A 19,038-nucleotide genomic window follows, 5' to 3' on the forward strand; every position below is an offset into this window, starting at 1 on the left:
ACACTGATAAAATGGACAAGAATGTGAGACTAGATATGTCATAAGCCTAGGGGAAACCTACTACTATTTTTCTACTAACGCAACACTACAATAAAAAGACACTTAATACTATTTTCTATACACACTGTGTAGACCATTACCTAGCCCTCATCAGAGAAGCTTGTTCTTGAAGTAGATGATAATTAACAAAGTGGGCATTTGGTAGAGTGAGATATGTTGGAACACTCAGCCCATAATGAGATGTCTTTATAAAACCCCTTTTCTCTCAAAGATCAGGAATCAATGTAGAAGAGGAGCTGAAAAGATTGGAAGGGCCAAAAGTGGGGATGACTCCAAGGAAACAGCATTTTGTTCAGACACAGCAGGGTACTGGTACACAGAGTTCTTGATACACAGGAACCCACATAGACTGTGACCATACACACAAGACCAGCATAGGTTCAAGTCAGATAAATGTACAGCCCTGAGGAGGAGAAATAGATAGAAAGTCCCAGCACTAATCAAGAACTCATTTACAATTATTATCTTTTAGGAAGGAGAAATTCAGTGTTCTTTGATGGACTGTCACTGGTTCTATGAATCACACTTTAAGACAGGTCCCTTGCCAAAGAGTAAATGGTCAACAAAGAATGAACTTTATGTTTGGTGTGGGGTAATTTTTGCTTGGTCTTGTGTTTTCTGTTTATTGATTTTGATTTTATATTTGTTTTTATGTTTCGATTTTTACTCTTTAAGACTGTTGTTGCTCTGTTCTCTGTTTTGATTTTTATTAATTTTCTAGTTTATGCTATTTAGTTGTTACTCCTGTTTTGTCTCTTTTGATTGTTTTTAGAGGAGCTGGGGTTTGGGAAAGAATGGTATTTAAAAACATTGTATGGAATAAATAAAATGAAATAAAAATAATTAATTTTCCAAAATTCATCTGTTCCTTTTTAGATGGAAGACTTATCATGTGAATTATAGTAAGTGCAAACTCTTAATGATCAACAGTGAATGGTATATTTATATATTAGAGAAAAAGAAGAAAAGAGGAAAAGATAAGGGACATGGTATACATATTTCCACAGATGTGTCCAGGTGGAACAGGCCTGGGTGCCTTGTGTGACAGATTGTAGATGGTAGAGAAAAACCTTCAAGAGATAAGCAGCCTTGTTCTACCTTATTCTGCAATGCAAGCTAGAAAACTAGGAGAATGTCATCTTGACCTGTGTAATGATTCATAATAGTCTCTGTATTATCCCAATGCAGCCAGAGTTATTCATTATTTCATCCTAGCACAACATAAATGTTGTCATGCGTATTGAAAAATTATCACTATGTAATACATACTTTTAAAAATCCTAATATTTATTAGTGTATATATCCAGTATCAGTTTTAAATAATATTGAAGAATGTGAAGGTATATTTAGAAGTATTCTTGGTTGCAAATGAGTCATTTGAAGATGAGTATTCAAATTAATTTCATAATAATAGACTTAAATTCTCTTCTAGAAGCTATAAAATAATATTGTCCTTTAAAGACACGGTAAGACAAATTGGTTCCACTCTTCAGAGACATTTTTCCTTCTAAAAATTACACTGGAAGTTTGGTCTTAAACATGGTCCAAATAGGTCTCTTTAAAATTTCCTCAACAGTCATAGCTCAGTATTACTCATTTATGTCATGTAAATGTAAAATATTAGAAAAGTTATTTCATGCATAACTCAGAACTTTGGGCATTTTTAATTAAACTGTGGCCATTCATTGTGAAAAATCATGTATTAGAATAAAAAAAAAGAAGTGAATAAGACATTACTAACCTTAAGCAAGTTTGACAAGAAACCTATGGAAACATTGTTTTCTAAGCAAGTAGGCCAGTTCAGCAGAGAGGCAAGCTTCAAATCATCACTATCTCTCTTTCCCTTGAAATCCAATCCCATAATCTCATCACCATCTGTTTAACAAATACCCATTTTGACTTCTTTGTACTCTCTGTCTCTTTTCCAGGTGATCGAGCAGATTTCGATAGTACAAGTGTCCTTCCTCCATCCATAGCCATCTTCATCCCTAACCATCAGATCCTAATATCTAAATACATGTTTTACTAAAAACCTCCAGTTCACATACTTGGAAAAACACCAGAACAATCACACCCACCTAACAAAGATAAGACCAGTTAGTAGCAATTAGAATTATATTTGTGCCAAACCCAGATGTCTAGAGAGCAGCCTAAAATGACAATCAGTAACACTGAGGATCATGTGTCTCCATCACAGTCCAGAAACACTGCTTCAGTAGGCTCCTACAATATCAACATAACAAGGCTAGTCATTTGGGCAAGAAACTGCTCTCCCTGGACTACTTGATGGTATGCTATATGAACTAGACATGCAGGACTTTAGAAAAGTGACTAATGAACTTTCCAAAAGATGGAATGGTTTTTCAGGGTTCCTGCTTTACAGAGAAAACTGCTAGGCATTCTGCAGGACATAGAAGATAGCAACCGATAAAATTTGCCATTATAAGAAAGAATGGACCTTCAAATTTCCTGCTTCATAAAAATGTCTTCTAGATACTATGGGCCTGTAGGCTGAAGATGGATGTACTAATGTTAGAGAACTTTGGGTGACTGTCCAAGCAGTGAGAGGTCTCTGTCAATTCTAGAACTTTGGGAGTTGCTTATGACACACTTTCTGTTTACTTAGGTAATAGCATATCCTTCTGGGGTCTTTGAGGCATTGAAGACATATAGTTATAGTTACAATTTTTCATAGCTATGATAACAGATAAATTAGATATAAATCTTTAGACTCACAAAGAAAGAATAGATGATAGACAATTTTCTTTAATTTGTCAAATGTAAATGGACCAAATAGTTTACTTGTAATTCTTTCTTGATACGTGTTTTGTTATATGTAATTTTACTATGTTAAAGTTAAAACCTTCCTTTTCATTTAGACAGAAAATGTGACATATTTGGGATTCCCCTCTGTATGCTATGAATATGTTTTATTAGCATTGGTTATAAAGAAGTTGCTTCAGACTATGCAGAGCAGAATAGAGCCAGGCTGGAAGAGATATATAGAGTAGGAAAAGTCAGAGAGGTGCCATGTAGTCATCGAAGGAGAGAGACACCTGCCAGACCCTCAACAGTAAACCACAGCCATGTGCTGGTAAACAGATGCATAGCAATGTGCTAATTTCAGATGTAAAAGTTAGTTAATAAGAAGCCTGAACTAATAGGTCAAGTAATAGGGGAATTAATATGGATTCTGTGTGATTATGTGGATCTCAGCACTTGGGAAACGAATGAGCATTCTCTGCTTACAGAAAACGCAGGAGGGAAGAGGGGACACCAGCTTCTGGGGACAGAAGCAACAGAAGAGAAGAGAGAGAGAGAGAGAAAGAAAAAAAAGACAGACAGGTAGGCAAACAGTTAGAAAGACAAAGAAAGAGAGAGAGAGATAGGAGGTGGCAGAGCCTTTTATAGAGAGAACATAGTGAATGTGCACAGGAGATGCTTTTAGTGGCTACACTTGAGGACATACACTGTCAAAACCCGAAAGTGAGGCCAATGCAGATGCCTGAATACTAACACTCTAGAAACCAGAAGGATCTTGATAAATGTTCTACGACTTTAAGACACCACAGATGCCAACCTAGACAATACTCTGAAAAATGCTATCAAAATAGATAGATAAAATAAGACATTCTATGATGAAAAAATAAATTTAAGCATAATCTATGCACAAATCTAGCTTACAGAAGGCACTAAAAGGAAAAGTTCAATTTAAAAATATTAACTAAACCCAGGAAAACAAAAGGAAAAAAAATTCAAACCTTAAAATCAAAATAAGTGACATATACCTACACACACACACACACACACACACACACACACAACAAAATAACATCAATCAGCAAACACAAATGGTTTTTTGATACCTTTCAACATCAATGGTCTCAATTCCCTTCTAAAAGGATACAGATTAACAGAATGGATGCAAAAACAGGATCCATCCATCTACTAAATCCAAAAAGCACACCTTACTACCAAGGACAGACATCAATCACCTCAGGGTAAAGTGATGGAAATAGCTATTTCAAACATTTAGAACTACAAAGCAAACTGGTATAGTCATTTTAGTATATGACAAACTAGACCTCATAGAGTCCTATTGACTATGCTCTAGTGGCTAGTGTCTTTGGTACACTAATGCACTCTGTAAATGACCTTAGGCTTAATGTAAACACCAATCCAACTACAAACCTTTTGATCTACAATGGTGTCCTGCCTGGAAGATATGTAATGATGGCGCAAAGCTTGTGGGAATAACCAAACAACATCTGATTAGATTTAAGGCCCACTACAAGATATGGAGCCCATATCCAATACCACTTTTTTTTTTTTTTTTTTTTTTTTTTTTTTTTTTACCAAGAACCTGAGACTAGATAGCCCAGGAGCCTGGAGAAAAGCTGCGTATTTCTGTTATACTAAGAGGACATAGTAATAAAATGAGTCCTGATGACAATCTGCTGTACTCATAAATCAGGGACTCTCTCATCTATCATCAGAGACGCTTCTTCCTGAAGAAGATGAGAACAAGTAAATACCACAGCCAGACTATATGCAAGTGAGTCACCTTGGAATACCCAGCCCCAAACGCGATGTCTCTAACAACCCTTCCCTCAGATAGCAAGGAACCCTCTGGAAGAGGAAGCACACATAGTGTTTGTATCAGGGAGGATGGAATACCATAAGAAAGGTCTCTAAATCAATAGAATAGAACTCACAGAGCTTCAGGCAATGTACACAGAGCCTTCATGACTCTGCACCAGAGAGCATCCTAGGTCTACAAAGGGAAATAGAAAGGTACCACCATTCCTAAGACAAGGTCATCTTTAAATTATAATCACTTGCAAATGAAAATTTAGTTTCTCCAAAGGACTCTCATGGGAAAACAAGCTATTCTCAAGGGTAACCTGTGTACCTAGCGGAAGAGGGACAACAGAAAAAGAATCTAACATCATCTTTGAAGGTTCCTTTTCTCATAATATCATGTCAGAACTTCTAATTTTGATCTTGTTTTTTTAAATTTTATTCGTGTATATTTTCTATTCTTTTAACCTATAGGTCCTTTTGTGTGGTGTTTTATAGGATTCCTGAGCATGCAAATGAATGGGGGTATCTTTATATACATTTCTGATTCTTGTGCCTTTTCCATTTGTTTTTGTTGCATCATATTCAAATGTGTTATTTTTATATTATATTATATTAATATATTATTATTATCTCTTAGAAGTCTGTTTAACTTCTAATAAGAGGCAAAAGCAGGTTGATCTGGGATGGGAGGGGATTTGGAAGTGGGTAAAGTAAAAGTAGGGGAAACTAATCTGTATATATTATTTGAGAAAAAGTCAATTTTAAGTAAAAAAGGCAAAAATTAGTTCAACATCTTAACTTTTAGTAACATGGTAGCCTAACTCATAAGAGGTCATGCTATTAACCAAAAGTCCCTTGGCAGGCTTAAGACAGAACAAGGAACTTCTACTTCAAAAAGATCTCAATGAAGGCACATGAAAAATGCATTTTAAAACCATAAATCAGGAGGCCAAGAGAGAACCACATAAACAATAATGTGGATGACATATACAAATTCAGAATTTCAGACAACTGGGCGATATTCTGTGGAAACAATTGTTTACACCATTTGCTGCAAGAGTATTTCAGATACAGTAAGTTATATGTGCTGGATCTTTTTTTGAACCATCTTAAATTCTTGTCTCCACAGGAACAAGAACCAAGAGATCTCCAAAGCATTACCTCAAGTGGAAAGAAATTGACTTTTTGTTTAATGGTGTGAGGGTAATGGATACATGATAGAAGCAGGTTTTCAGGAACACTCAAATATCTTCAAGTAACACAATCATCCATAAACTAATAATATATAACCTAGAGCTACTGAACAGGATTCTATTCATTTTGAGCTTTCACCTCCAGAGTCAGCTCTGAGGGGTATAGATTTCACAAAAAGGTACCGTAAATTATGAAATACAAAAGGTATATCAAAGAATATATCTCTTAGGCTGTCATATTGCTTTACATTTTGTTGCAAGTATTGACTGACTCCAAACCTACACTTGGAAAGATTGCTCTTCATAGTTAAAAACCAAGATGAATTTCACATAAGTAATTAACAATCACAATTATGTAATTCCATAGGGTTTAGTATATTCATAATGTGGAAACCTACCACATTTATCATCCTCATTTTTTTTCCCAGATGAAAATCCAGCACTCATCAAGTAGTTGCTTTTCATTCTTCACTTTACATTCACTTTCTGCTTTGGATTTGAATTATGCTATCTTAGATATTTCATAAAATGAAACTATAAAATAATCTTCTTCTTGGATCTTCTTTCTGTACTGTGATGTTCTAAAACCTTCTTTTTTTTTTAAACCATGTTGTTACAGGCTAAGGAATAGGCCACCACAAAATATGTCACTTTGGTTTATATATGTAATTTTGTTTAAGATCTTATAGATTTATTTCAGAAAGAATAATGAAATTCAAAGGACAAAGCAATTATAGACTGATGCACTAACTTAGTACTTGAAAATCTCCCACAGGAAACAGAAATAAGAAGGCATGTGCCATGGTCGACAGCAACAGCCAAAAAGACTGATATTCACACATATATATTGAGGAGCCACAACAGCATGCTTCTTTGTACCACGTTCCTCCAAATTTCTATTTTTTAATTTTCTTTCCTAGTTAACCTTCAGATTTTTTCTAACGAATTCAAATATTTTAATTCTGATTTTATAATTTATTTAAAAATGTTAAATTATCTGATAGGTATATGGTAATTTTATTAAATATAGGAGTGTAATCATATAATATACAATATTTAAAAACTTTCAATTCATAGAAAATCTTTGTAGTACTTAAATATGAAAGTCATTTGATGGCAATCTTTCTGTCAGACTGGTTCATTTTAGTGGGGAAGATTTGACAATGGTTAAAGATACAAATTAGCTAAATAAAATTCTATTTAGCCCAAGAAGGAATCTATGTGATAAATAGTAAACATAAATCATTCAGGAAGAAAAATGGGTAGGAAAAGTGAGATATTACAGAATTTGACAGCAAAATTTCATAATTAAATTATATCAGGTTAATTTTATCTCTGTTCAGATTCCAATTTCCATTTATCACAATATTATTTCTTTATTTAGTTTTGAGAGAGTATTTCACTGTGTACTGAAGACTGGTAAACAATACTTTATTACTCCCTACAGTACTGGGTTTAAACACATATGCTACCACACCCCCATTTTACCAGATACATTTAAAGCAGAGTCATATAGTTTTCCATTTTATAATAAGTGCCAGACATTAGCCCAAACAACTGGAGCTCCATAATTTTCCATTTTAGAGTTGAATATACTTTAGTTTAATATTGCATTCAAAATCACCAGTTCCTATTCTTTCATAATCAGAGCTACTTATCCTGATGCAGATATGTTATGTAGACTCTTTACCAAGTGTTCTAAGCATCAGATTTACTCATTTCATCATGGAAAGATAAGTGAGGTCTGTTAAAAAATAGATAACACAAAATCCTTCTAAACCACAGGACCAAAATATAATTTCTGTTGTACAGTTTCCTTTTCAAATTTTGGATTTTGCCATTTCAGTAAAATGATTCTACTTTTTAAAAAAGAAATTAAGACATTGAAATTGCTAAGACTGTTCTTTTCAATATATTCACCCTTTAGTGCACATGTCTATGTGGCAATAGTGGGGTATCTCTAAAGACACTAACACATAAGAAAGGCATTATGGATGTACAACTTATTTACATGAGGTAGGGATGATTACATAAGTGTTTTGTATCAGGAGTAAAAGTAATTGGCAGAAGATGTCAGAGATTGAAAGGAATATAGACATATTCATCCAGACCTTATTAGTGCAACTGTGTCTGTGATCTCTCATAGGTTGTGGAAAGTCTCCCCTAGGACAACAGCATAGTTCTCTACATTTGTCAACAGGAAAAAGAGGAGGACTTGATTCTACAAGTACAGGAAATTGTGATGTGGAATGTCCTTTTGTATATGTGTTGTTTTTATTGGGACATGGATAAAGCTGTTTGGGCCAATGGGTTAGCAGAGTAATGCCAGGTGGGAAATCAGAACAGGAGATTGAAAGATTAGGGGAAGTGAAAGGGCTAAACAGTGTTATAATTAATATAGTTTCTGTGTGATTATTCTGGTCTGGGCAGCCATAAAACTTAAGAGCAGTCTCTGTTTACAAAACGGCACCCATCATGGGACATGCACCCCATAAAATCTAAAAGAGCTAAAGAGAGAAAACAAAAGGCTTCTAGACCCACATAATGGGAGCTAAGAACAGCTTCTTGGTATATATTCACATAGGCTCTGTTTGCTGGCAACAAGCAGAATTGTGGCTTTTTTAACAACCAGCTTCATGGTTCATGCTGGTTGCACCAATAACTCTGGCTCTTTTGAGAGGTAAATCTATAGAGCATTTAAATGGGTTTGTGAGTAGTATGATACAAACTGATTAATGGCAAAATAGATCCGGTGAAACCCTGGAGCTAGAGCAGTGAACATGGCTTGCAGAGGTGGTGAACATACCTCCACCTTGTTGGAGAGGACAGTACCAACAGGCAGGGCTGTGGAGTTGGTCCTAGCTACACCTACTTATCACTTAAAAAAGGTGCTCCTAGTCAGAAAATGATTACAGATATGCAATAAAGACAAAGTCAACAAAAATAAACCTTTAAACAGGTCACATGTATTTTCTTTTATTTTATTTATTCTTATTGAGTTTTACAGTTTTCTCTGCTCCCCTCCCTGCCTCTCCCCTTCCCTCTTCAACCCTCCCCAAGATCCCCATGCTCCCAATTTACTCAGGAGTTCTTTTTTCTACTTCCCATGTAGATTAGATCTATGTAAGTCTCTTAGTGTCCTCATTGTTGTCTAAGTTCTCTGGGATTGTGGTTTGTAGACTAGTTTGCTTTGCTTTATGTTTAAAATCCACCTATGAGTGAGTACATGTGATAATTGTATTTCTATGTCTGGGTTACCTCACTCAAAATAATGTTTCCTAGCTCCATCCATTTTCCTGCAAAATTCAAGATGTCGGCTTTTTTTGTAATTCTTGCTCGATACCTGTTTTATATATGTAATTTTACTATGTTAAATTTATAGCCATTTTTTATTTAGACAGAAATGTGGAGATGATATGGGAAGTCCTTCTGCATATGAGTTGCTTTTATTGAGTAATGAATAAAGTTGTTTGGGCTTAGCAGAGTAAAGCCAGACAGTAATTCAGAACAGAGCTAGAGAGAGAGTAGGCAGAGTCAAAGAAATGCTATGTAGCTGCCAAAGGAGAAAGACACCAGAACACTGGAACCTTAACAGCAGGCCACAGCTTTGTGGTGATGCACAGATTAGTTGAACTGGGTTAATTTAAAATAAAAGTACTAGCTAGGAAGATACCTAAGCCATTGGGCAGTGTTGTACCTGATATAATTTCTGTGTGATTCTTTGGCTTTCAGTTCTGTAACTCAACTGGAGTTCATATTCTTGATGAGGCTGAAGGAGAATTATAAGTCCCCGATAAAGTGTCATCTCCCAAGGACACCTTCATTTTTGCCTTGTACATGCTCTGGATCCTGACACTCACGTGGAATACTTTGTGTCTGATGAGTCTCTACTGGATGTTTGTCCCTCAATCACTCTCCACCTTTCTATTCACAAAACTCTGTCTCCTGCAGCTAACCAATTTTGTTAGACTAGCTAGCCACCCATCCTCATAGATCTGCCAATTGTCTTCGCTGCACCAGATTACAGGTGGTTATATCATGTGCTGGATTCCAGGAACCCACAGCAGGTCCTCGTACTTGCCTAGCAAGCCTTTTATTGAGTGAGCTCCTGAAAAGTTCTATGGAGCAGGTCAGAGTTTTAAATTGCTAAGCTAGAGTCAAGCCAGAGTCATGCAATAGGAAACAGATTGTAGTTACTTTCATTTTTCAGCAGATAGAACATAACAGGTTTCCATTGAGTCCTGATTCATATCATTCTGTCATCCCTGCCATTTAGGACAAGAGGCCTGTTCTTGCTTGTGAAAGTAGAGTATTAGCAAATATAATGAGATGCCATTCATCTGATTATCTTATACTGTACATACCTGTGTCATAGCAGAGTCGAGTTAGCTTCTTTAATAGCTTTGAAAAAATAAAATGGGATGGCATGATATGGCCTATAAAGACATCTAAGAGGACTTGCAGCTCATAGAAACCGCAGTAAGGACTTAAGTACTATAATGACAAGCTCCTCTTTTAATCTGTCAATAACATAAGGGAACATCTCACACCAATTGGGACTCAGATAAAATTGATATCCTGGCAGGAGAGCACCTGGATGCTAACTGTTGAGACTCTGGGAGGAACAAAGTAAACTATGCTTGGGCATCAGTTGATATGATGATGAATCAAAAAAGTAAGATTGTTGTCTGCTGCCATTTAGAAGACTGTTTAAGGAAGGTTGGTTTAAATATTTAAATAAAATCCCCCTGCCTCCTTTTCTTCATCCCCCTCTCTTTTATTTTAACAGTCTTATAAGGTAGATAATTAAATTTATTTCTTGCTGAAAAACTGTATTTCATATTCTATGGAATTTTTGTAATGGTGTTAACCTATTTGTCTTTTGTTTCTGTCTTATTTTCACATATGCCTTTTCAAAACTATAAATGATAGTACTGATGTTACTTCCAACAAAGTAAGTAATAGATAAGTCAGGAAGTAGAGAATTGTGTATTTTGACTTGGATGTCGTAGAATATTGGTGTAAAACATTCAGGGTAGTTAACACAGGATCATTAATGATTAATGCACCAAGAAAACAGAATATTTGAGGAGGAGATTATAAAATCCTATTTCATTGTCTTCTGGCTCATTAATTATTTTTCTGAAAGAAATAACAATGAGAGAACCACTCACAAGCCTAGGTGTGGATGCATGTGTGGACAGTGAGGAAAGCAGCAAACATGTTTTCGTAGGATGCAGGTACTCAGAAGACGTGACACCCCAGAGTTCAACGCAGGGTGTCAGCTCCTGGCTTCTTGGGAGCTGTGGAGGCATTTATGTGTTTCATCTCATTTCTGAGGTTGTAGAATAATGATTTGGTCACATTTAACTACCAAGGGCAACAAAATGATATTAAGTTCTGAAAGAATCAGGAAACATGTAGAGAAAAACTTTTTTATTTGAAATTACAGACATACAAATCTCTTCCATTCAAACTTATGTTTCATCAGGATCAGGGAAAATAAAAAGTCCAAGATAAAGGAAGGGCACATAAACGCCATTATTAAAAATACATACATAATACTCATCAAAGAATAATCCTATACTACTTCCTGAGAACACTGGAGTTAACTTTTTTGTCTTCTTGAAACTCTCCTTCATATGTCCGTGCCTGTCTGCATATGTGCCTGTGTACCCCTGTACACGCATGTGTGCATGTGTGTGTGCACATGAGTGTATGTATGCATGAGTGTCGGTAAACATAATGTGAGTATGCAGTACATTAGTTGGTGCTAGTGTTACTAAGGAATGAAAAGCAGTGAAATGGCAGCAATGGGATTTGACTTGCCTGGGAACTTTAGACTCAAATCTCATTAATTCTGTTGGATAGAGGTCTACAGGATATTCCAAACTGTGATAAAACAGAACATGAAGTCTCCATTTATTTCTCTTTGACACTGTATTATTCTTCTTATGTTTATTGGCTTTCATTCTAAAATTTGTTACCTTGCTGAAACACAAGTTTCATTCTTTACTATGTGTGACCCCATGATGGTATCTCTAATACAGTGACCAAAATCTGTATTAATTAAATCTTTGCTTTTAATAGAAAATTTTGAGACTATTATATTATTATTGTTTTTTTCTTGGGATCAACATTTGGCCTTTAATCTATTCTGTCTTCAACTGTTGCCATAACATTTCTCTGTTGTTTGCGGGTATTTTCTTCATACCTATAGGGGGTTCTCTTTATGTTTTACGTTTTCATTCTCATCCTATGCTGGTGTTGCTTGTTTGTTTGTTTGCTCATCTTAGTAGAATCATTCATTCATACCTCATCTGTGTGTTGGGAATAAGAGCACACATGTGTAGATATCCGGGCCCAGCCTTAGGCTTTGTCACTCCATTACTGCCCATCTCATTTTGAGAGTGGGTATGTCTCTGAATTGAAATTCTCCACTTCTGCTAGGCTAGATGAACAGCTCTGATGGGATAACCATGGATTTATCTAGTGCTGGACTCTGCCTGCTCCAATACCAACTTCACAGGCACAATCTGCCTACTTCCCCAACAGAAACAAGACTGTTGGTTGGAATAACTAATTGCTCCTTTAATAGAATACAGTTTTTGCCTAGTATAATGAACATGATCAAATCCATGATGAGGAAATCATAGGCCCTACAAGAGAAGCTATTAATGTTGTTTTCTAAATTGCAATATTATCAAACTCTCTGCCATATATTTGTTTACAATCATAGCTTCATGATTCTCTCAGACTTATTTAGAGAAGAATCCTATTGCAATACAAAGTGATGAGGGACTACACGTGATCAGCCTTAGGTGGTACATGTATTTAACCCTCCTTCTCTGAACTTACTGGACATTAAATATGACAAGGTTCAAGGGAATACATCAAGTATGACAGGGTACAAAGATGTAGGATGGGGGCGCATACTGTGAAATGCTGTCTTACAGTAAGGGCATGTTTGTAGCACACATGAACTCCAAGAAGCTGTGGTCACCTAAACAAGACCTGCCGAAGACCAACCAGCTAAAAATTTTAGCAAGTAGGGAAAGTGGATCTCAATACCCCAATCCTACCTAAGCAATATTGACCCTTGCTGGCTACTAGGAGAGAGAGTATCAACTTTATTTGACATTGTGACCACTGGTAGACTTCCCATGCCTAAGAGATAAGCACATGCTCACGTACATTTTGGCAATACGAAATGGACTCAGTGGGTTAAAAATAGAAATATGTAATTTTAAAAGGGGGGCAAAAAATTTCGAGGAGATGTGACATGTAATAGAGGTAGTTGGATTGGTGAGTGCGGGATATAAACAATGTATAGTTTCTACATGTTTAAAATTTTCAAAAGATTATTTAAAGAAACTGTAACGAGAAATTTTCATTTCTTATTTTCTCTCTTCTCATTGATGAATTGTCATTTTAATTTCCTTCTGTAATACTGTGTCCTTCCGGGGTTGTTCAGCTGTAGATCTGACGATCTCTCAAAGTGATTAGTTTCATTAATTTACTTTCTCTACTGGAATTCTTCATAATGTCTAGAACTAAATTCTTTTGGTTTCAGGTTTTAACTGTCATTTTAGCTTCCAAGGATGATGTGTATTAATTATTTTAATTAATGAATTATAACATAAATAACACTTCTAATGTATTAAGCAATAATGTTTCATGAGTTTCGTTATTGTTTAGAGAGACGAAACCTTTTAATTACTATCTTATAGCTATGATTATTTGAACATATTAAACCATGAGGCAAACATTTACTTACACTAACTTTATGCTAAATAAATTTCATACCTGCTGGTCAAAAGATAAATACCTGTTGTCAAAAGTGACATATAATGGCATGAAAGAGTAATATCACACATTTTGTTTCTAAGAATAACAAATAGTAGTTATCATCTTGAGATTCAGAAAACTACTAACAAGAAAATAAAACATACTTTAGCATTTGCTCTCACACATTTATTATGATTTTTCTAATATTTGAGAAGGATTTCACTGATCCTTGCCAAATGTCATCATAAGACATTTCAAAGATATATGAGTTTTCATTATCACGTAACCAGAGATGTTCTGAGTAAACATTATTTTTTGAAAAAAATATTTGTTAGAAATTCTGTGCAAAACCCTCAAAGGCCTAACTCCCCTTATTAAATCAAGGTTATACATGCCTCTCAAGCCTCCTGTGCAATTCCAAATTTTCATAACTCAATGTACTTCAGTTTAATACATGAAAGATGAAAATTTCTCTGCTCAGCCACAAATCATTAGCCTAGAAAGCAACGTAGTATAACTAGACCTAAGATAAATAGTTGTAAAGCATCACCCCAAGGACTAACCATCCGGGTCCTCTGCTTAGTTCTGCATAATGTAGAATCAAGGTGGTCCAGCAACTGCATAGATGATAGTCTACATGTTTTGACTATGTGTTTTCTACCAATACTATGATCATTTTGATAAGAGTTCCATGCTCATGAGTTTGCCTTATACTTTGTGAAGCCATTTGGTTCAGGCTTATAGCCTCTGGTGACCACGGTGCTATGCTTTAGTTTACAGCTTTATAATTGAGAATCAAATGATTGAATTAGACAGTAACTTGCTCAAGATTGTGTCCCTGGGAGGAAGGAGAGCTGAGTTTCACTGTATCTTATGGATGACCTCTCATATTTTCTATTCTTTTCATTGTTTTATCCCATGAAAGGAGAGTAAACTTGGTTTGAGAAACCAGAGGATAACAAATTAAGTCACTCTTATTACTGTACTCAACACATTAATTTTATTTTTATATCTCACAACTAGAGTTTTGCCTTACATTAGGAATTCTTAAATTATTTTATTATTGAGGAAACTATTTTATTATTAAGAAAATAAGAAGGGCATGAGAGGTGAATCACTAGGTCAGAGAACTTGCATTATAAGCATGAGGACCACAGTTAGAATTCCAAGCATATACACGCTAAACATGTATATAACTGGAAATGACTATGGGTATTTGGAACTCCATCATGGAGAATTCTGAGTGGGCCATCCAAAAGCTTTCTAGGAAGCAAGGTGAACTGATCAGGGATTTAGAAATTGACAGACTCTGATCAGGAAGTAATAGAAGAAACTTCATATTTTTTCTGGTCTTACTGTGTGTGTGTGAATGTGTGAATGCATGCATACACTCTCATATTCACAAAATGAAAAATACACAGTCACTATATACACACACACATACACACACACACACACACACACACACACATATATATATACAAAGAGAGGGCATATACACCATATATGCCTGCCAGAATAAAAGCTACACACACACACACACACACACACACACACACACACACACACACACATATATATATATATATATATATATATATATATATATATATATATACAAAGAGAGGGCATATACACCATATATGCCTGCCAGAATAAAACACACACACACGTGTAAATATGAAGAGAAATCTTATATCATGTGAAGCTTGACTTCGGAAGTTTTTCTCTTTCAGGGATAACATAATCTTTTACTTTTCTAATGAATTTTAGATAAACATCATGATGTATTGTTTTTGCTCAGATAAAGCAAATGAATCTTGTTTTTCAATGCAGACTCAACAGATTCTCAAAAATAATCAACACACACATGTACACACAATACCACACACACACATACAAACAGAGGGTGGGGGGAAGTGAGACGGGGAAATTCGATTTTTCTTTTATCACATATCATGGATGAAATTATTGGTATTCAGTTTCCATTCAATTTAGTTACTGTCAGTAAATGACTAGGAAATAGAATATAAGACTGAAATAAGTAGATCGTTGAAAAACTGTGCCCCTGACAGGAGATGTGAAGGAGAGAAAATGTCCCTAGTCAATAAAACGCAGAGTGACAATCAATATTAATAAAATTCTTCTCAAAATAAAAATACTTTTTCTTTTATCCTTGTAACACTTTCCCTAAATTAGATAAAAATGTTTTCTTCAGTCAGCCAGATGTTTCAGGACATAAAGAAACTTGAAGTCTGAGACTCCAGATTCACATGGCAGAGAGAATAAAATTCCTCAAATTGTTTACAAACACATAAACACACACACACACACACACAGAGAAAGAGACAGAGAGAGGAAGAGCAGAGAGAGGAAGAGACACAGAGAGACAGAGAGAGAGAGAAGCAGAGAGAGACAGACACACAGACAAAGACAGAGGAGAGAGGGGTGAGAGAGATAAAAGAGACAGAGAGATTGAGACACAGACAGAAAAAAGCAGGGACAGACAGACCAACACGTTAAAAGTGATCTAATATTTTAAAAATGTATTTGTAGTCAGTTGGAGGTATAGGAAATAACAGATATTTGAAATAGTAAGCTAGATTAAACAGATAAACACAAATTGCTACTTAAACTGTAGACGTTATGGAAAACATAATTCTCTATAAGTTCTTAGGAAAATCATTCCATAACTATCAAAAATTCAAAGCTCAATAGTTTCAACTTTTCACAGGTCACTGAATTAAACCATTAGGTACCTCTTTCTACTGAGCATTTTATGCTTGGTTTACTGAAAAATTCCCTGGCTTCCTCTAGGATTATTTGGTACAATATTGAGTGGTCCTATCACTCAATTCAAACTTTAGTAAAAGTAGATATTTTTGTTGAATGAACTATATAAATTTATACAGACGTTGGTCTTTTGGGGAAATAACATTTGCATAAATGATATTGAGTATAAAAATAGTTCTAAAAGAAAACATTTTATCTCCTCAAATAATTTTTTACTAGTTTGAATATGACAGCTTATCTAAGAAAATAATTTTAGCATAAAGGAAACAGAATTGTTCCTGGTTATATCATACCATGTAACCACATTTGTGTGATGTTTTATCTATGAGCCAGCCAGATAACATGCTTTTGCAAATTGCTGGAAAATGCAGCTGATGATATTAACATTTTTTACTAAAGGATAAAGTGATCATAATACACAAGGCAGTACACTGATTAAAGCAGGTGCAATGGAAGATAACCCATAGGGTTCATAATTCCTTAGATAGCAGATCAGTGATTGCCTGTAATGTGCTGATGAAACAATATAGCAAATTGGGTCAAATTAGACAGTGAGATGGAACTGTCCACATATGACACAGCTTGCCATGGAGACAATCAAAGTGACATTTCTTAACCTATGTCTTTAGAGATAAGGTACGTGTCATTAAATTAGTTAGCCACCTAACCTTTTGGATAATCTAGGACTATGATCAGTAAAAGAAAATTGCATAAAAATGGGCAATTATGGTATAATTGCAGGGGATAAACTTTCTTTCTAATACTAAATTTAAACTCTGTAGAGAAGTAATGACTTTGAAGACACTAGTGGCCATTTGCATAAGATTATGTACCTGAGCCAAATTCATGACCCTGATGGCTGTCCTGGGTAGCTGTGATAAATTGTGGCATTCACAGAAGCAATGGATCTTAGAGGGCCATTGTAAGGATCTAATTAATGGTATCTATCATGTGGTAGGTGTTCTTGAAATGGAAAGATTTAATTTTTTTTGTGATGAAATAAATTTCTCTTAGTTTATTAAGTGGACAGGAATTAAAAAGACATAACTTCAAATAATTATTCTATGATGGCTATTAATTAAGTCTTACCCAGAGACAAAAATTGGGGCCTAGCCCGAGAACCAGAAAAGCCAAGCAGCCAGGCCACTAGAGAAGTCTTACCTCTCCCAAGGCTGGACAACTATAAAACTAAGCAGACAGATCCTCTCTCTCCTCTCATTTTATATCACCTCTAGTGCTGGATTAAAGGCATGTGGCTCCCTAGTACCGGGATTAAAGGTGTAGGCCACCACCGTGTGGATTTGTTTCTGCAATGATCTTGTGTAGCCCAGGGTGACCTTGATCCCTCTCTGTCTCCCAAATCTTGGGATTAAAGGTGTGTGACACTATTACCTGACCTCTAGTGGCTTTAGCTTTGTGTTTAGTCTTCAGACAAGATTTATTTATTGCCGGGCGGTGGTGGCGCACACCTTTAATCCCAGCACTTGGGAGGCAGAGGCAGGCAGATCTCTGGGAGTTCGAGGCCATCCTGGTCTACAAGAGCTAGTTCCAGGACAGGCACCAAAGCTACAGAGAAACCCTGTCTTGAAAGACCAAAAACTATAATAAAAAAGATTTATTTATTAAAATACAAATAATATACCACTATAAAATTGGTTATTTTGTAATATAAATCTTTTGTTGACTTTGACAGTTTTTAAGTAAGTGTCTTTGTTGTATATCTAGCAAAACTTCCCCATTTTCTTTCCTGTATTGGCACCAACTGCCATGCATTAAATATAAACTTGACTCATGCAACCATTTTCAACTGAGGTAACTACTATGTTACATATGTATTCATCTTTTTGAATTCTGAACACATGCTTAGATGATGAGGGATGCCAGAAGTGCATGTCGTACTGCATTCAATGAGGGGTGCCCTGATATAGAATCTGCTTCATATACAGAGAGAGGGCTTGCTGTCTTGACTTTGCATGTTTGGGCTTTTAAACAGTTACCTGTATAGTGAACTGAAGGCATGTTTTGTCTGAATAGTACTTTACCTAGTTGAAGAAAAATTCACCTCTTAGGGACCTTTAGATTCTTGGGATGGTGCTACCCACACGCTTTTATTTCTTTACACCCTCTGATCTGACAAACCTCCCTAGAAAACAATTCTATAGATTATCAGCCTCCACAGTTGCTCTCAAGCAAGAAGAAACAGCAGAATCAGCCAACTGGAAAACTTTATGCAAGCACAGAAACTGAACTTTATGCACCATAGAGGACTTTATTCGAGCACATATAGCTGGAAGTCTTGTACTATGTTTTCTCTTCAGCACTGGGCCATGATACAAAAGCTGATATTTCTATGCATCTTGGGGTTTTTGTTCATGCAAACCATGGAAACTACTTTTTCATATCCCCACTAGCATCTACTTCCATTCAGGTATAGTCTTCCCACTCATTCATTAACTTGTTATTTATGGTAAGTTACATTAACATATAGAGAGGTCCATCAGAGAGTTATTACAGCAATGTCCTGTTGAAACCCCTTACATGACAGCAGAGATCACGGGCTCATCCTGCTCCGCTTTATTAATGCTTTCTTACTGACGTAACCACCTAACTCAGTGATTCC

General features: G+C 35.6%; 1 protein-coding gene across 20 annotated transcripts in view; it reads right to left on the reverse strand.

The window, feature by feature from the left end:
• The window catches only part of Robo2 (roundabout guidance receptor 2), a 1,494,745-nt gene that overhangs the window by 1,008,415 nt on the left and 467,292 nt on the right, over window positions 1–19,038 (reverse strand). The gene's annotated exons all lie outside the window — the stretch shown is intronic.

This window comes from Microtus pennsylvanicus, chromosome 1 (genome assembly GCF_037038515.1).
Source record: "Microtus pennsylvanicus isolate mMicPen1 chromosome 1, mMicPen1.hap1, whole genome shotgun sequence".
Lineage (NCBI taxonomy): Eukaryota > Metazoa > Chordata > Mammalia > Rodentia > Cricetidae > Microtus > Microtus pennsylvanicus.